Source organism: Chelon labrosus (assembly GCF_963514085.1).
Source record: "Chelon labrosus genome assembly, chromosome: 18".
NCBI classification, from domain to species: domain Eukaryota; kingdom Metazoa; phylum Chordata; class Actinopteri; order Mugiliformes; family Mugilidae; genus Chelon; species Chelon labrosus.
The window spans coordinates 24,605,561-24,626,302 of record NC_140351.1 but is presented as its reverse complement, the minus strand read 5'-3'; the positions used below and the strand labels follow the sequence as shown (position 1 = coordinate 24,626,302).

At 40.5% G+C, this 20,742-nt stretch overlaps 1 protein-coding gene across 2 annotated transcripts in view; it reads right to left on the bottom strand.

Annotated features, from left to right (window-relative positions):
- rreb1a (ras responsive element binding protein 1a) overlaps nt 1–20,742 on the bottom strand; it is a 54,588-nt gene that overhangs the window by 29,406 nt on the left and 4,440 nt on the right. The window lies entirely within an intron of this gene.

Here is a 20,742-nt window from a genome sequence, read left to right as displayed (position 1 = left end):
TGTGCTTTTAGGAGTAATTACAGCTGATTCAGGAGAATATTTTTAAAGGATAGCGCTCTAAAGCTTAATTTAAAAGGAACAAAATAAATAAGCATCGCAAGAAGAACAACAAAAAGTCTGGAAGCTTAGCTGAGATTCACAAACACAATAATCTGATGCTGTTCCACAGGATGAACTGAGGTGAAGGACAAAACTGACAGGGAAATACATGATACAAGAGAAGATGGACGGATAAAGGGATGCAACAGCCTGCAAGGCTCATGGATGTATTTATGGATGGAGGGATGAGGAGGAAAAACAGAGGGGGAAGGAGACAGAGGGAAAAAGATTAAGAGCTTAGACTGGTGGTAAGACTAATTAGGAGGCAAATGAGGATGGAGGTGACAAGGATGAGAGGGAAAGAAAACAAGAGGAGGAAAGAAAATGTCTGCAAGCTGCGATATCAGTACGATTAAATGAAAAGTCTGCAAACATAGGGAGAGATTATTACACTAAGAGACAGGAGGGGTGGGGAATTATATTATGGACTACAAACTCAGTTTTAACATTTTTTTAAACTAAGTGGCCCTGCGATAGACTAGGCGACCTGTCCAGGGTGTACCCCGCCTCTCTTCCGATGACAGCTGGGATAGGCTCCAGCCCCCTTGCGACCCTTCATAGCACAAGCGGTTACAGGAGATGAATGAATGAATGAATAAAACTAAATGTGCAGAATTCACCATTTGCACGTCCTGTTTTCAACATACAACTGGACACACTGGAGATCATTAATGAATTACTACGAATCTGGAAAAAAAAAAAAAACTATGCAGGTACTACACTGATTAACAATGTAAGCCTGTAGCCATCTTTTTTAGGAATATATTTGTTTATATTTGGTATGTTAAGTACGCCGTATTTAGTCTCTGCACTTCCTGTTTGTTGTGTGGTATTTGATGGATTGGAAACTATAACTGAAACACTTCAATACTGATGGAAAATCTAAAACCATGATCATCTTCAGGCAAGTTCTGCAGTTGTTAATATGACATACTCAGAAAGTGTAGGTCACACTAAATCTAAATATATGTTTAATGACAAAACCTACAGCTTAAAACCATGCATAACATAAAAAGATATGGCCTAGATTTACAGCCAGTTACAAAATTGTGCAAGTAAACGACAGAAAGGATTAGAACTAAATAAAGTGTTTACATTTATATAAAGTCAACCTGCCCCGCGATTTAGAAACGGGTTTGGTATCTGCAGAGCTGTTGTGAGTGTTAATGGGCTGAGTATTGTTGGAGATAAAGGAGGTGTAAGCTGATACAGGGAGGCGCCACAACACCCACCTAAACCAGGATTTATCACCATGTTCCCCCTCCACCACATAAAGCCCCCGCTAAGCCAGCAGCTAATGAGCTAGCCCCGCTAACTCACTTTAAGTGTGTTCTGCTATAGATGCAGCTGTATTGTTTGTAGCTTGACACAGCTTAAAACTGAAAACCAGACCTGCCCGCATTATTAATTCCAGACGGGTTAAAGTTTTATGTTAATAAATATGAGACACATAATCACTATAAAAGGATACAGAGTCCCTGCTGTGCCAAAAGGGCTTCTGTTAGCATGTTAAAACTAGCCTCTTGCCCTCCGATAATGCTGCCACCTCCATTACACGCAAAGCATTAGGTAATGGTGGATTTTTATAAGTAAATACATCCGTAATATTACTAATACATAAATATATAAATGAATTATAAAAATGAAATTGGTGCAAATAACATTAATAGTAACAAAAGTCTTCTACAAGCTAATGCTACAAGTTAGCTTTAGCTTTTACATTTGGTAGTTCTTCTTTGAGGCTAGTTTTACAATTTTGCTGACAATGCAAAATTAAGCATCATTAAGCTAACATGTTTCTGCTTCTTAACTTCACATCAGATAGCGTGTAAGTCTATAATCTTTACCCCTTTTATGTAAATGCTGTAATAAATGTTTTTCTGGACTTTGATGTTTAAAACGATATTGCCATTCTAAAATATATATATATATATATACTTTAGTTTTTTAATTCTCTTGGATTTTTAGGTGGCAAGTTAGCATCAAAAGAGACAATTATTAACACATGATTTTTATCATTATCTTGGTATTAATTTTGACCTTAAAATGGAAAGTTGTCTTGTAGTTTAAATTAGCATGTCTAACTAGATTTTAACATCTAAAATATTGTTTACTCTCAAAACTGCCAACACAGCAGATTAAAGTACTACATTTTTATTTTTAAAACAAAAACTGCATGAAATTATTCAGCTACTGTAAGCCCTGCTCCAAAGCATCATTTACAATGAATCCAAACTAATCAAACATGCACACATGCCCTGCCCGCTTTCTTTTAATCACAATCCACTACTAACTGACAGGACATGAAACATTAACCAGTCTGGGAGTCGGTGTGTGTTACAGAATAACTAGAGCTAGAGTGACAACGCAAAACCCAAGACTTTGCGGATGAATCGATGTTTCAAACTGTGAAAGCAGGTCGGTGACGACGGACCGGCCTGTAACACACTCTGACGGTAAAAATAACTCGCAGAGCACCATGAGGAATGCGCGCGCCGAAGAATGCTGCTTTGCTTCGGGTTGACAGGCATGGACAAGTGCAGAGGAAAGCTAGGGAGGAGAGGAAGAAGAGGAGAAACACCTGAGTAGAGGAAAGAACAGTTTAGAAAATATTTAAATGAGGTGCTGCACCAGATGTTGGTTCACATTTTGGAATATTAAGGTTCCTGAAGTCATGGTTGAAGTATCCCGTTTGCTTTGGGTCATTTGCTCTGAAAACCACTCATGAATGAGCCTTGTTGGTCTGATGTTTCAGCAAAATATTAAGATATCCTTTTCTAAAAATTGCTTTTAAATTAATGGCATGCACTTCTGTAGCCCTGTCACAAAACTTTAGAAAATAAACAGTCCACAAGCCCTGTTCTTCTGTTTATCATGAGAGGGATTTTTGCTTTAATAAATAACTTATTATTATGGAAGTACACAGTTCATTAGGTACACTAGGTACACTAGTGAAAATATTGTATTCCAATACAACAGTCTTGCAGTAAATCTTATCTTCATGAAGGTTCTGGTTCTCATTTAAAATGCAAAACACAAGAGAGAAACAAAAGGAAGAGAGTAATAGTCAGTTTATGCTTCTGCGTTAAGTTGACGCAGAGGCTATGGCAACAACGCAGACACCTAGCATAGCCTAGCACCGTAGCTGACGTGCACCTCCCCAGAAATGTAACTACGCGTTGTTGCGATGCAGAGTACAAGAGCTGTGATTGATCAGCTTGGTAGTAGCAAGTTTTCGCCTTAGTATTTCCAGCTGCTTCTACATCTCTGCAATTTTTGAATTGATTATTTTGGATCAATAAAGAATCGGTAAGGTTATCTGAGGAAGTTTGGAGATACAAACGAAATTCCAGAATTTCGGCCGAATTTTGCTCAACGTTTGAAGCAGGAAGCGGAAAGTGAAGCGGAACGTAGAAACAAAAATGAACCCGACTGGCAAAAAAGACACAGCGCCGACTAGAGAGCCAGACTGACAAGCGCACAAGTACAAATGGCTCGCACCAGCGTTGGCTACGCGCATAGGTAATGGGGTCTTAACTCTGCTTAAGATGCACTGTTTGGCCAAAATACTCACTTGCCAGTTCATTTGGTACACTAATCAATGTCTGGCATCTTCTCTTCATGAAGGTTTTGGTATTCAGCATTAGTTTCAAATAACGAAGAGAGAAGCTGATTCATTGTGGAGGCTATGGTTTGTAGTACTATTGAATTGTATCGTGCTGTACCTACACATGTTCCCATTATTGTGGCCAACTAGAGGCCAAGATAATGATCATCCAGTTGAATGACCTTTTTTCTGTCAACGTTTCGAACTGAAGAATAGAACACAAAGGGGGATTTAGTGTAGAAGTGTTTTTACAATTGTACCTAATGAACTGGCAAGTGAGTATTAATCAATTAAATATCAGTGGATTCATTTAAATTTCAGTTAATGAGACAGGATAAAAGATGACAAGGCTGACATCAGCTCAGTATTTTTAGTCTCTTTTGGACTTTTTCGACAGCACACATGCCTCCCAGGGCTCTTTTACAGGAAACGTATGTTTCACAATGCAGCATGGATGGAGTGGGTTGAGCAAGGTTCAGAGAGTCAGGGAAAGACAGAGAGAGATGATCCAGTGGGTGGGGAGGGAACATTCACTGACTACAAGAAAAGGGAAGTGAGAAAAGAAGAAGGAAAACACAAGAAAGAAGTGAACGTCTTTAGGCCGAGAGAGAGAATCCAGTTAGACCAGACGAGCCACTCTGCTGCCACCCCTGCTCCGTGAACTAAGCTCTATCCTGATTGGCCAGTCGCCCGCCACCCTACATGTAACCTGAAAGCGGATTGGCTACTGCCCTGGCAAGCTGCCCGACTACTGCCTCAGGGACATCAACACCTCCTCGCCTCTCTCTCTCTCTCATTCAGTCTGTTTCATACCTTGCTTGCTCGGTTTCTCCAAGCGTGAGCATCCTTATCAACACACAAATGAGTCAGTACATGCAGTTACTGGAGAACCTTCAGATCAAGTCATGTCATGTGTTGAGTGACACCTAAAAAGTTCGTATTAACAGCAGGGCAGCTTCTAAGATGCCTCGACAGGCTTGAGAAGACCTCGTTTAAAACGTATGACCGAGGGAACACTGCATGATGCCGTGGCTGCGTGCTGCTTCTGCCCGTCATGACACAGCAGTATTACTTCCTGTATTTGAGCCAGGGCCAATTCCTCATATCGACATGGGAACGATGACAAAATGAAACGCCTGCACAAACTTGGATCAGCTGACTCCTGATGAGGAGCACGTGTGGGAGACTTTAGGGGCTTATTACAGTCTGATCACATTAGGGTTAATATGTGGTTCAGATCTGGATCCGCATGTCCTTATACATTATTATGTAAAATACGTTTTACAGCTTGTTTGGTTTGTCATTTCATTTTATGTTTCATTTTTCCCATGTTTGGCATGTTGCCTCTCAGTTTTGTCATTTTTGCATTTTATTTCCAAATTGTATCATTGTACCAACTGGTTCATTTTTCTCATTTTAATCCTCATTTGTCATTTTGCATCTCATTTCCGTCATTTTATGTTTTAAAGATTTTTCTTATTTTTGTTATTTGTGTTCCCTTGTTTGGCATTTACTTTAAACTTTTAAATTCTTAATTAAGGCATTTTAGTTCACGTTTTGCATTCTGAGTAATTTTATGTTCCTCTTTTCTCTTTGTATTTCTTATTTTATTCAGTGACAAACTGACGAACATTTTGCATCTAATTCATAATTTCCCCCCCCCCGCCTTACATCATATCTTTTGGCAGAAAATCCATTTTATAAATTTGTTAATCTGCCCATCGGTTTACTGCCACTTGCTTGTGCCCTGTCAACGCACGACTTATGCAACTATGACTAATTGTAAAACAGGTCCTTCTATGTGGTAATAAAAGGCCTTAACTGATTTCAAACAAATTACTTCTGTAGCATTGATGTTATTTACCACAGGTCAGCCTGAACTGCAGCTTCCACATTAGCTTCAGCCCAACAGACATTAATCATTCTCCACTACATTTCATTCCTCCCTCTCTTTCTCCATCCTCCTCCTCCCAGCTTTCTTCTGTAATTACAGACCCAGCAGTGGGGGTGAGGGGGTGACTGAGGGGTGAGGGAGGCGGGGGATTCTTCGTCAACGTGCTGAGCAGCTGTCTCACGCACACACACAAGCAGACAGGTGTCTGAGACAGCCAACGACCTCTGCTCTCTCCTCTGTGAGACCTCTATTCATTCACACCACGCTAACAGATGCTAACCTGGCCGAGCTACGCCTGTGCGTGTGTGTAATGTGTGTCTGTGTGAGTCACCAGATGCTAACCTGGAACACCGGCTCTCAACAGTTTCTGCCAAACACTTGTGCGGCTGCCATTTTGACCACGCTGGTCGTCACCAACACGCTCAACAACTCCACCATCCAGCCCTTATCACAACACACTAAGGGTCTGGTTGATTAGGTACGCCCCCTGAAACTGAAACCATCTGGGCTGCAACTGTTAAAAACTTCCCTAAAAAACTTTTATTCAAATATAATCATGACATTGAGCTGTGAAAGTCAGCTCTATTATCCTGTAGATGGCCATCATTCACACTCACATCACACCTATGGCCTGTTCTGGATCACCAATAAACAGTCATGTCTATATGAGAGGAAACACAGAAGATACAGGGAGAACATGGAAACTCCACATAAAGACCACGGCCGACCAGCAGGTTAGAACCCAGAACCTTAACGCTGGGGTGCTAAACACCAAAGTTTCATTTAGTTTCGTAGGTCTATGTGTGCAGAAATTGGGTTTTCAAAAATAAGATATCCAATTCAAACCACCATGTTGCTTAATCTCTGTTCAATGAATTTCCTCACTTCTGATGCTTGGGCTTTTTCAGTAAACACTACGACCACTTGTTGCAGCCATAATCTGAATTCCTGCAGCTTGTAGCTTAAACCTATTTATTTGCATGTGTTGTTGGTGTTCTTTCCCATCAGTCTTGATGCTAAGCTAGGCTAAACGTCCTGACATGGTCACAATTTTCAAATCCTTCCTCAGGTAAACTTAAAAAGAGACTTTCAGCAGACAAGTTTTTAGTCTCATTGTGTTTCCCACACTTCCTTTCTTCATCACTTCAAACTAATATTTTCCACCGGCGAATGGAAAATTCTACTTTCCTGTTCTTCTCATCCTTCTCCAGCTCTCCATCCATCCCTCCATCCCTAGAGGGGGGCTAAACCCTCCTCCTCCTCCTCCTTGTCCTCCTCCAGCAGTTGTCTCTCTGCTCAACAAGCAATACATTCATCGTCTGCACAGCTCAAACACACAGCAGCTGGCGCACACACCGCCTGCTAACACAACTGGGAGTGTGTCCGTTTGTGTGTGTAATTAATAAGGCAAAAACACACACAGCCCACATATTTGCAGGCTGACAGAAAGTGATGTGTGTCGTGGAGAAGGAGTCGGAGGGAAAGTCCTCACAGCTGGCCACATCCATAACACACAGAGTCCTCTGCCTCAACAGGCTGCTGTTATCCTTCCATCTTTACTCCGAGGACTCTACAACAGCCGAAGGCCCCTTTAACGTTAAAGGGCTGGGTCTCTAGAAACTCCACAATGTCAGGCCACATCTGAAGTTACATGTGCTTCGTCTGTCTTTCGAGTTGTTAACGTGTTTCAGACGGAGGCCAACAGAGTCTAGCTGGGGAAGGAAACGTGCAAGGGGGCTTAGCTCATCCCACAGAGGGTTGTGAAGTGGTAGCGTTTAAAAAAGCAGGAATATGTGGACTTATTGTTAGTTCTGACCAGTTGCCATGGATGCCAAATAAAATGGTGTGATCAAATGTATGTGTTCACATCAAAACATCAATCACGGTAGAACTTTATTGACAAAGCGGTTCTGCTGCTGTGGAGCATCACATCTACTGGAAATAGAACAGAAGAAGAAGGAGGATGAGGAGGAAGAGCAGCAAAAGAATATGAAAGAGAAGAAGGATTGGGGAAGGACAAGGAGGAGGAGAAGAAGGACAAGAAGAAGATGATGGAGAAGAAAGCTGACACGAAGACTAGGGAGGAGGTAGAGTAGAATAAGCAAGCAGAAAGACAAGGAGGAGAACAAGAGTGGAAGAGCAGGAGGAAGAAGGGAAGGAAGAAGTGGAAGAAGGAGGAGATGAGGAGTAGAGGAAGAAGACGCAGAAGAAGAAAATGAAGGAAGTGAGGAAGGTTGAAATGAAGAGGGAGGACTAAGAGGAGAATAAGAATGAAGGAGGAAGTATAAATAAAAGACAAAGAATGAGGCAAACGGAGAGTAGGAGAAGAAGAAAAGGGAGGAGAAAAAAAAGTTATTTTTCCATTCTATTTTGATCAGGGCAATATTTTCTGCTTTTCTTTGTTTTCTGACTTAAATGAATTATCTGGGGTTTGAGAAAGAAAGCAAGACTTTTTGATTTCTTTTTTGCTGTTGATTGATGTGAAGACGATTGGCAGCTTCAGCAACGTAATCTGTTAATGACCTGCCAAAGAAAAACAACTTTGTCCTCCTCATTCTCCTCCTTCTGGAGTTACAGCAACAATAGAAGACTGGGCGTGACTCCTCCTCCTCCTCCATCTTTCTATATGCAAAGTAAACCCTCACAGCTCTTTCAACACCTGGAATACAGGATGAGTGTGTGTTCAATAAGACCAGAGCTCAAACCGGCTTTGTCGTGTTTCAGCATGCCGTGAGGCCTCATGGCGACACACGAACACCAAACATCTGACACTTAATCAGTGGTGCACGTTTAAAACTTACACCTTGTTTTTGCCGGTATAAATAGAAACCTTAGAAATTGAATCAGTCCTGATAACTTAAGTTAAGTATTGTCTTTCTGGTTTAAATTAAAGCTCCATTTTTGATAGTTTTGCTGAGTTGCAGTTAAGGTTCATAAAAAAAAAAAAAAAAAAAAAAAAATGGGGAAAAAGTTTACGATGAGGTAAATTAAATATCAATTTATTGCTTTTAGCTGCAGCAGAATTATTATTTTTTTAATTGATTTAATTCAACAGGTTTTTTTTTTTTTTTTACTGTAAATGTAATATGTTCGGTTTTCTTTGAATGTCTCCTTATTTGTATAGATTCCCCTGCATGCATTGCATTAGGAGGTTAAAAAAACTGGTTCTGTATGAATAAAATTAAATGTGCAGTTAAGACAAAGTGAACAGGATGGAGAGATGGATGGAAGGATAGCGGGTGGGAGGGAGAGAGAAACTCCCCTCTTTGCACCATAATGGCCGCCTTTGTGTCCGAAGAATACGGCCTTCATGTGAAACACACACAAACACTGTCTTTTGTAATAAGATGATGCAGTTCAGCTGACGTTTGACCAGTGATGCTCTTTTTTGTTTTTCCTCCATCCCTCCTTCATTTTCTAACTTCATTCATCTGCATTCCCATACCTTCGCCTCCCCCTTTCTTTCATCCTTTGCACTCAACCCTCTTTCATCTTTCATTCTTTCTTTCATCCTTTCTTAATTCCTCCCTCACTTTCCCTCACTCCTCTTTTTTCACTGCTGCTTTCTTATAGGCAGATTAGACTTCTGCGCTAAGTTGACGCAGAAGCTACAGCGACAGCGCAGACCCCGACGCAGAGCCTTTGCAGAGCCTAGCGCTGGAACTGTAAGATGGAACACATTGAGGAAAGGTTAACTGAGCAGGTTTGGAGATACAAACATTTGTGTGACTCGTGAAGCAGGAAGTAGAAACAAAAATGAACCCAGCTAGCAAAAAAGACACAGCGCTGACTAGTGTTTGGGTGGTGTAGTTACAGAGCGAGTCAGACTGACGAGCGCACAAGTTTAAATGGCTCATGCTCAACGGCGGCACATGCTACGTGCACAGGTTACGGCGTCTACGTCCCGCAGTACTCTAAATGCGGTTTTACTCTCCTTCCTGTCCATAAGCTCTAAACCCTTTCCTCCTCTACTCATTAGGGCTGCAACGACTCAACGATTAGGTCGACTACTTAAACAAGCTTGAATAAAATCCATCGGCACATCGCAACGGTCACTAAAAAAAAAAGCCCTTATCCAAACATCAAAAGTGATGAAATGAGAAGACGTTTCTCGTTGTTAATACTTTTTATCCAATAGAGGGCACTACCATGGCCAATAGCTCAAACCTCTCAAAATCCCAAAACAAGAAGACAAACTCCCAACTGTCGCTGAGCCGCTGAATATTACACCATTACATTGAATTTAGGCTGATGGTTGGTTGGTGGTCAGAGCCTAGGAGTCGTCGTTGTGTCCTCATTAGTTATTTTTGAGAAACAAATCCAGCGAGACCAAAGAGCAAACGCTAACTGCAATGCCAATCGCTAGCATTGTTTCGGCACATGTAGACCTCTAAACCTAAAAGACATAAATTTCCTACTCATGGTCATACATTACACTCTGTGTAAAGATAGAATATAGTAAAAATACTATATTCAAATATTTGGTAAAAATGGGTTCATTTATGGATTTCGTGTTTAAATATGACATTATTATGATTGTATAACATTGCATAACATTTACTAGGAAATGTTAGACTTTAGTACTACAATCAACTACTCAGAAATAAAGTTGAAACATTAACAAAAAATAATACATAGATCAGTCAACTTATCGAAAAAATAGTCGACCGATTAACTGACTGAAAACATAACGTTTGCTGCAGCCATACTACTCATGTATTTGTGTGCTACTACTGTAAAACCTGTTAATAGCTGTGTGTGCCTATCTCCATGGAGTTTTTCTTCGCATCTGTCGACTTCATGTTTGCTCTGGGGGTTGCTGTGTTGTTATTGACACTAAAACTGAATTGAATCTGACGCCAACTAATCAATCACATTGGAGCTTCACCTTAGTTTCACAGCATTTTTTATGCAGCAAGAGAAAAGGCCTGCTTAAGATAAAGTAGTTAACATGTTGCTGAAGAGAAGGGATTTAATGCTTTGACAAACTTTTAAAGCACCACTGATCTCCTGTAACCTCCATCCTGAGCTGTCCCTGCTTATCGCTGTCACGGAGATGCTGAAACAACACTGCAGTATCCTTCACTTCCTGCCTGGAGAGGAAGCAGGAAGTGGGGAGGGGAGAGCATTCTTCAGTTGCTACCTTACCGACTCCCTCTCTCCCCCATAATAATCCCCCAGCAGGATGACAAAGATTCATAAATAGAGGGAGACAAAGTATGATGGAGAGGAGAAGGGAAAAGTGAGTGATGATGAAAAAGAGGGGTGAGATGAGGAGGTAAATGTAACATAGAAGAGATGGAAGAATGAGATGAGAAACAGCTGAATGACAGAGAACGCCGCAAAAAAAAAAAAGAAAAAAAAGAAAAAACTACATTGTGTGTGTGTTTTTATTATGTCTTAGGGGCTCAACTCTTCCAGAATACTTATGTTGTGTGGCTGTTCTTCTGCCCTCCACTACATTTTAGGGGTTTAAAATCTTCTCAGAGTTCGTTACAGGCTAAAGGTGACAGTTAGGTAAGGGTTAGGCACTTTGTTGGGATGGTTAGGGTTTGGATGAACTGCTAGGATAATGTATTACGTCAACAGAACGTCCTCATAAAGATAGAAACACTAGTTTGTGTGTATGTAGGGTGTGGTGCTGAGGACCAGGTTTCAGTTGAGTGAAAAGACTCAGAGCCTCTTTGTATGTCTGCCTCCGGGCAACACACACACACACACACACACACTTGTGTGTTTATGCATAGGTGTGTGTGTCCCACCACAACACTTTCCCATGGGAGGTTTTTTTTTGTTATTTTCAGCTAAAACCTGAATGGAGTGTGGTGGGCACACCTACTGGTGCAACCCCCCCAGAGTCCCAATGCACACCTGAGACCACACCCACACCCACCTATAGATCCTCCCAGACAAACACACACACACATCCCCCATTCAACAATACACACAAACAGAACAAAAGTTTTTGAATGAACCCCAGAAATCAGTTAATCAATAAGGTGATCAAGAAGTCTAATATTCTGATTATGTTAGAAAAATGTCGTCTTGTCAAGAAGTGTTTCTAGAAGTCTTAAGAAAAAAACACCAGATAAACAAGGAAATGAAATAAAAACAATAAAATGAATGTCGGCCGTGGTCATATCATGTGTTTGTGGACATTGTGTCTTTAGATGGGAGACAGACAGAGATTCTCTGAACCTTCACACACTGAACTTCACCGACGGAGGAGAGAAAAAGGACGGGAGAAGAGGTGGAGAGGAGGATGAGAGTCAACGTGATGAGAACACAGAGGAGGAGGAGGAGGACAAGAATAAAAGGGTTCTGGGGAGGAGGGTGGAGGGAGGAGTTTAAGAAAAAAACTTCACTCAGAGGGAGTGAAAAAAAGATGACAAATTGAAAGGCGGAGAGAAGAAGCAGCAGGATAGGCGTGCACACAGGAAGTTTCTTAGTTAACTGTGCATTTATCAATAAAGCCCAAATTTTTCTACTTCCTGATTGGACCATGTGTTACATGCCGTTTGAGGGCGGAGCCAGTGTGCGTGTGTGTGGACAAGACTCATTCGTTAAACCTGTAATTACGTGTATGATGTGTATGTGACCCTGTTATCAAAAACTCTTCACATGTAACACGTGTGTGTGTGTCATCAGTAATGCTTCATACAACAATCATATCTGGGAGTAACAGGACAGAACCCTGAGTCAACGCCACTTCAAAATAAAAAGCATCACAAAGACAAAAATTTAAAAAATGGAAAATAAATAGAAGAAAGAAAGAAAGAAAGGCAAGGATGAGAACAAGACGACAGTTATAATGAGAAGGACAAAGAAGACACTGAAGACTGGAATGAAGAGGAGAAAGAAGGATATTCATCTCTCTACAAATGAAAGACAACGACACAAAGGTGAAGACAAGGACGAAGTCTATGAAACATAACGGACAAGGAGAAATCATCAAAGTCTAGGAGACAAGGAGAGGAAGAAACAGGAGAAAAGGACAGGAGACAAGAGACGACCAAAACACCAGGAGGCAAAGAGAGGAAACAAGAGAAGATAAAATGAGGAGATGAAACAAGGATAGAAGAAATGAGGAGACAAGGAGAAAGAGAGGAAAAAACATCACTCCTCCAAACCTCCTTTTTCTTTCTTGAGTCAAAGAAGGAATAGAAAAGAAAGTCTGGGGGCATGTTGGTGCTGTGGTTGCCAAGGCAACGAGGCGTGTCCCATGTTTGCAGAACAAACAATGGTACCTGCTCTGAGGAGGGAGGTGTATGTGAGAGATTACAGCCAACAGTCAGATTAATGGGATTATGGAGGCCGGCTCTGTTGGCTCCATTCACATGTTGAACTACAACAGCACACAAAAAGCAGAGCGGTTTAACAACGACACGATCACACCGCTTCAGATTAAACCGAGGTCTCCACAGTCAAAAACATCTGCTTTCTTCATCCAAAAGGTCCTCGACGGATTTAAAATATGGAGACTGGTCTGAGATCAGTGGAGACAAAACACAGGAGGAGGAGGAAGAAGAGGAAGCAGGGAGAGGCAACAAGGAGGAGGAAACAAAGCAGAAGAAAAACTGCAGAAGAAATAAAGAGGAGAGGAAACAAGGAGAGGAAACAGTGAGCAAAAAAAGGAGAGGAAACAAGGAGAGGAAACTAGGAGAGGAAACAAGGAGAGGAAACAAGGAAGAAGAAAGAAGGAAACAAGGAGAGGAAACAAGGAGATGAAACAAGGAGAGGGGAAAAAAAGAAACAAGAAGAGGGAAGTAGTATGAAAAACAAGGAGGAGGAAAAAGGAACAAGGGAAAAAAACAAAGCAGAAAGAAGGTGAGGAAACAAGGACATAAAGGGAAACAGTGACACAGATAGACAGACAGGAAACAAGAAGATGAAGCAAGAAAAATAACAGAAGGACAGGAAATAAAGACCTACAAGGAAACAAGGAGGCTCTTCTATCGCTCTGTAAATAAGGAGAAGTGAACAGATGAGACTAGGAGATCGATGGATGCCCCTCGCTCTTTACCCCGACATCCTGAGCAACGCAAAGAACCCTCAAACTGAACAATTCGGTCCACACAAGAATGGCTGCACACCTTCCTGCAGTGACCAGAGTAGTGATTGCGGTTAAAACTCAATCCACCTCTATTGATTTAACCACCACCGTTATTTGCATGCAGGCGCTCTCTCTCCCTCCTTCACCTCCCCCATGCTCCCTCTCTCCAATCCTCAGCAGCCGAGCAGCAGCCAGCTGACAAAACTGTTTAGTCAGCAAGAAAGGTGAGCGGGGGAGGAGGAGGGCGAGCGAAAGGGTGAGCAAGCTAGAGTCAGACAGAGGGGGAGAGAGAGAGAGGGAGAGAGAGAGAGAGAAGCTGCAGCCTCCATCAGTTAACCCCTTCCTCTCTAATCCTGAAACATTAAGACGGTAACTGGTTTAAATCAAACACAGATTATCATCACTTCATTTACTTTACAGTTTTACTCCAAAACATGTTTGTATTAAAAGTGTTGAAAGGGTTTCATGTTTCAGAGACTCACAAGACACTCTTTATATTTGACAACTTTATGCAGCATCTGTGTACAATATACCTCATCTCACTCATTATATTTTATATGTTTTATTTTGGTAACTTTTATTTATGGTACAAAATACATGAATGTGTTTTAAAAAGCTCATCTCCATCAGCAATTTAAAAATAAAGTCTTATTTTAAAAATAAATCTGAACACTTCTAATTGCATTTTAATTTTTAGATTAAGACCAAACAATATGTTATCTAAAAAAAAAAAAATTTAAAACAAACACGTTTTTTCAACTCTTGGAGCAAGACGGAAACTATACATCATCTCATACAAGACTTTTTAACAAATTCGTAACGTTTCTGCACAGTTTGATTTGTGGCATAAAATACAAGAATGTGTTTAAAAACGCTCATCTCACTGGAGGAGCTGAAGTATAGTCGCAGCAGACGCAAGGATAGATTTATCCAAACCTGGACTCCCTTCATAGAGTTTGTTGAGAACTTATCTTTCATTTGATGTTATCTTTCATATGATTGAGGGTGTCCCCATCATGTATTTTTTGTTTCTTAATATACAAGATTATACTTCATGAGAGTCTGCATGAGCTTTGTATTCAGTTGATAGTATATGTGGATTATATTTATGAGTGTGCATACATAGCAATATAAGAATTTGTCAGTTTGTCAGTCTCTCTCTCTTTCATGGTATATGTGCTTCTATATGTGAGTGTGCATCTACATATACTTTATGTATGTTTTTTTGTTTTTGTTTTTTTACTCTTTGGCCTTGGGGTGGGTGGGTAGGGTTGATTTGTTGTTGTATGTTCACTGTTCTGTAACCTTGAAAATGAATATAAAGTTCTCAAAAAAAAAAAACGCTCATCTCCATCTGCCTGATTTTTTTGACTGATCACATATTTACCTCTGACTTCTACTGAACTGGAAATGAGTTCAACTCTGCATCAAAATGCAGTTAACATGTTTACTCGTGCTTTAATTTGATAAGGCTGCAGGATGTTGCAGCTCTGCGGGGCATGCCTCAAAAACATTCATTCCTGACACAGTGAAATTCCTCAATGATCACACTGAAGGTGTGTTTGAGTTGATGGACGGGGCGGATGGATGGCTTGACTGATGGAGGAGGGGTGGAGGAGTGAAGCAGAAATACTGCACAGTTGTATGTAGGACAGACCTGTTGTATGGGATGCCAGCAGCTCTGAGTGTGTGTTTGTGTGGGTGTGGTGAGACTGTCTTGCTGATAAGCAGCTTGTGGAGTTAACTACCACTGCATGGGAGTGTGTGTTTGTGTGTGTGTGTGAGAGAGAGAGGGAGAGAGAAAGAGAGAGAGAGATGGCTGCTGACCCACACACATGCACGCACACACACACACACACACACACACCTTCACCCTGTTCACTGCAAATAAAGCTGTATTTACTGCCAGTCCAAAGTCCGAGGGCCATGACTGTGGAAGAATGTCACAACGGACGGAGTGGGGAGGAGGTATTAAAAGGAGGAGGTGGAGGTGGAGGTGGAGGAGGAGGAGGAGGAGGAGGAGGATGCTCACAGGAGCTTATCTTGGACTTTATGATTTTCCATATTAAACACTAAACTGCCACCGACAGTTGGAGAAGACTGACACCACTCTGCAGTCCGTTAGCCTAGCCTAGCTTAGCTTAGCATAGCTTAGCACAGAGTCCTGCACTAAATCCTCCTTCATGACTGTTCTAATGTTCAACTAAACATTTCTTATCTTATTTCTTCTCTATTGGTCATGCCATTCTGTGCTGCTACTGTATAGCATGTTAACTGCTGCGTCACCCTCCACAAATGCTGAATACCCTAACCTTCCCGAATGTAAGATTTAGAGCAGGACAGATAGACCCATCAGGTGAAACATTATGATCACCATACGTCTGTTTCCTCTAGTGTACCTAATGATCTGGCAAGTAATTGTAAATGTATTTATAAATCACAAAAGAAAGATTCCTAGTAAATTCAGAACGTCTTTGGGAATTAGCCTGTATTAGCCTCACATTTTCCAGTGTCAAAGTAATCCAGTCATAGTTGTGTATGGGCACGAGGCAAAGAGGAGAACCTAACAGCGAATTCAGCACCTTTTATTGGGAAAATGTGGCGAACCTAATATCATTACACCACATTATACTGTCATAAATTGGACAAATTACAAGCTGGTGTTTGCATGAACAAATAAGGCGTTAAGGGTTATTTCCTCAACCAGATGGCTATTAATTTGGTTTTTGGAAGTTTTACATCAAGTTAACATCTCCAGATTGTTAAAGATATCCAGATTAATGTCATAAAAATTAACTATTCAAATTTAAATGGAGAATGAAGAGGAGAAAGAGTTAAGAAGAAAGGTATGGAGGAGGATGATGAGGGGTTAACAGGAAGTGAAGCAGTCTCTCATCAAGAGAGGAGAAGAGAGGAGATGGAGGAAGTGGAGAAACAATAGCTCCTCTCTCCGTCTCAGTGTCGTTGGTCCATGTGAAGCCTTTATTATCAGACACACTGAGTTATGTAACTGTCAGAGATGTTGTTCATCCTCTGCTGCTGAGCTTCCAGGAAAATTTCAACAACTCACAAAAAAAAAAAAAGAAAACCGTGGAAGCCGTGAAGGAAAAAGTCATTCAGCATAAAGAGAGAGGAGATAAAGGGGAAAAAAAACGTTTCATGGGTCAAATGTTGCAGCTTTTATGACACTTTGTAGCGTGTTAAGGTTTAGTTGAATAAAAGTTTCATTGACTAAAGTTAAAATTGTGCACAGGTGACTAATAAAACGAGCAAGCTTATCAGCTCCAAACAAGCCGAGTTACGTAAATGTATCTCTGTAACAAACTCTTCAGGTCAAGGCCATACAAGAACACAACGACAGCAAATGAAACACAGTGAAGTTTCTACTGAGTGGGACTATTAAAGGACCGCCATCGACAATATAATGCTCTCAAAAGTCATCAATGTTTTACATCAGCGCTTTATTCTTAGAAGAGGAACGACACATTTCTTGCCCACAATACAGACCTTTAAAAAGTGCTAGTTTCTAAACATCTCATTTTACAAACTAATTCAACCATACAGTTTCATTTAGACAATTACTAAAAGTGATCGGATTTGTCAATTAACGGATCAAGATGAGACAAACTCAGAACTATAAAGATAACAAGCAGGGTTTTTCATGTAATCCAGCTGACAGCAGCGAAGCCGACCACAGCAATATTGACTCGGGCTAACTATAGAGCGTTCACTGCTATATAAAGATATATGTGTGTGTGTAAGTCAGCTACCTCTTGCCTAAATTTAAACCCAGCAACGAGACCGCAAACCAGCCCTGGAGTGTGTGCGTGTGCAATACCGATTCAACAGAAACACACTTTCACGGGAGAAGACCCATCAAATGACACACCGAACTCTGTGTGTGTGTCCTACTTTAGAGCTATTCATCCCTTGTCTCAAATGACACTCATCTTCTTCTCACCTCTCAGAGTTCAGTTTTCAGGCTTCCCAGACTATTGATCAGATACCATTGCTTTCAAGTAACTATAGGAAATGTATTCGATCTACAGCGGATTAAAGTGCTAAAATTCATTCATCTGCTTCTTACATGTTGAATGTATTGTCAAATCACATGTAGAAAAAATATATGTTTTTTTAAATGGAGTACTCATTGCAATCAGAAAATTTGCTTCCTATGGAGTTTCATTCAACAATTTTTGTGACACAAAAACATGAAATACAATTAAGTCAATGTTTAGCAAAAAAACAAAACTTTTCTCAATGGAGTCTGCTTTTAGCAGAAGTAAGTCTTTCTCGATAGTCTTGTATTCTCCGCCAACTGCATTTAAGAGTCGATGTTCTCAAAGATGAAACTGCAGTAAATGTAATGTTGGACCACCTTTTGTGCTAAAAGTGAAAAATGACATCGATATTATCCAATAAAACCAATCTTTCAAAGCTTTACATTATGCATTAAATATGGGATTTTTTACTCACTGTATTTGTACACAATCAGACTTCATCGGTTTTCTTTGATGTAAACTAAATATTTAGTCGAACAAGGCAACTAGCCATCTGACAACTTTATTTTAAACTAATTTGGTATTTGTTTGACAAATTTTTCATCAGTTTAGAATCTTTTGTCGCATTTTGTTTCTTTATTACCAAAAAGGATAGGTACGTGAAGACTGACGCCTGCTCAGAGACAATGACTCCCATCCTACGACGCTTCCAGGACCTCCCATGACTCACTAAGCTGCACACCTTAACCCACAGCCAGAACAGTGACTCACCAACCATTGCAACGAGGAGGAAGATTTACAACACCATTTCCTTTAAATCATCCAGTTTAAAAAAAAATAGAAGTCCTTTATGATTAAATTGTTGAGCCTTTACGTTCATCAAGCAGTTTAACTCACCCACTAACATCAGTTCAAATTAAGATATAAACAAGCCAAGAAGAGTCTTAATTTCTTCTTTGGTTTGTTGTACTTTTGATCAGGCCTAATAAGACAATAGTTTTAGATACACTCTTGATTTGTGTTGGATTTTTAAGATGGGTCACACCACTCAGCACCCTAAAGCTTAAGACATTGCCTTTGGTCTTACTTTCACAGTTTATCCACTCTTTTCTATCTATATGTCCTTAGAAACCTAATTTTGCATCGTCATCACCATTGTCCTCTGATTTGTAATTTATGAATCTGATGACTTATTTTATAACTGAACATGAAACTTCGGGTAATTTCGGTCTTTATCAGTCCTCTCAGATGCAGCAAACAAAGACAATCGAGTCAAACAGACCAAGTAACAGGAAACAGAGATCAAATGTGGTGCTTCAGGTCTCTCAGGTTCACGTGGGGGAAGGTGATGAGCCATTTGGTCCAGCAAGAGGTGTAAGACTCCTGCCCATCCCCCAGCCCTTCATCCTCCTTCACACCTCTCTGTCTGCATCCAAGCCATCACTAACCTCCCCCACCCAACCCAGAAGGAGCGACCTCCGCCCTGATAGGGACCATCGGATTGCCTACAGTGTGTTCAGAGTCTTTACACTACGTCCTCAGTGATGTGGGCTGTTTGAAGTATCAGTGGCAATAGTGAACCGTCTTTAGACTGTTGGTCCGATTCCAAGAAGTTTTGGGGGGGTTGGGGGAATTTTACAGCTCAAATATCAACATTAATCAATATTCAGATCAATCAATAATGAACAGAAATAACAGAAAATTAGATAACTTTCAATCCAAACTCCCTGCGTCATCTGCTCCTCTCTACACCTTTCTGAACTGTATGTTAACTCCTCCTGCTCCTGTTGGTCGGGGGATGGAACTTAATCTTATCTAAAAAAAGGCGAGTCTATAAATAGGGGCCAGAAACAGAAAGAGAGGAGGTGTAGTAGCATCCACCTTCACCTCCTCTTCATCCTCCACCAACTGCATCAACTAGAGTCAAACAGGTCGAGAAGCTGGACTCGGTTTGAGTACTTCAAGATTAAAGCCTGTCATGTGACTGAAACTGAAGGAATCAATGGCAAGTGTGTGTGTGTGTGTGTGTGTGTGTGTGTGTGTGTGTGTGTGAGAGTGTGTGTGTTTTAATGCGAGGCTAATGTGGAGACAACAGCTGTCTCTGAGGGAGGACGACAGCTTTTAATTAGCTGCTTCATTTGTGTCCCCGTGGACACAAAACGTCCCACTGAAACTCCCCATTAGCTCACTGTTTATACACACACACACACACCTCCACATGATTGGTGGGTAATTAAAGGCATTAGTGGCACACGTATTGTTAATATTTCGTCACGAAGGAGGTTTCAATTCATTTTAAACTTGTTTCTTCAACATGATTTTTGTTTTTTTATGGATTATATTGTTTTGTCAGTTGTGTGTGCTAGGTGTCCTTGTTCTTAATATCAAACTAAAATTATTCACATACAAATCTAACAATTCACACAGGTAAACTATACATTAAGATTATTTTTTTTCCCTGAGTGACAAAGACATGCTGCATAAAACTTATTGTGAAAAATTTAACACTTATTTCATGACTTAATGTCAATCACATTTTTTATTAACACTTATTTATCTCCGTTTAAATCAATAATTCACTATTATTTTATGTATACCTTAAATTTTGTCATCCATATTTTAATAAAAATATTAACACAAAAGTCATGTTACCTTTTTTTTAAATGATCAAAGTCAATTTGAAAAAAACAACATGTAAATGAATAAATATATAAATAATTCCTAAATGTTAATTAGCTGTACAGAATATTAATAATGTTTTATTTTCCCTAGAATTGTGTTAAAGAGGAGATAAAGTGAAGTCACAGTCAGTTGGTTTCCCTCCTCCTCCTCCTCCACCTGTACAGAGGGAAAAACAAGCATCCCTTGCTTCATGCTGCATCATGTCTTTACATGACTGTGACTGCAGGCTGGGAGTGTGTCTGTGTGTGTGTGAGGCTTCACTTCCCACAAAAAGCACTCACAATGGAGGACACCCGTCACACAAGACACCCTTTGTGTCTCTGTGTGGGAGAGCGGGACACAACATCAACTACATCATCAGCCATCAGCATTTTAAAATGTCCACCACAGAAGAAGAACAGGAAGG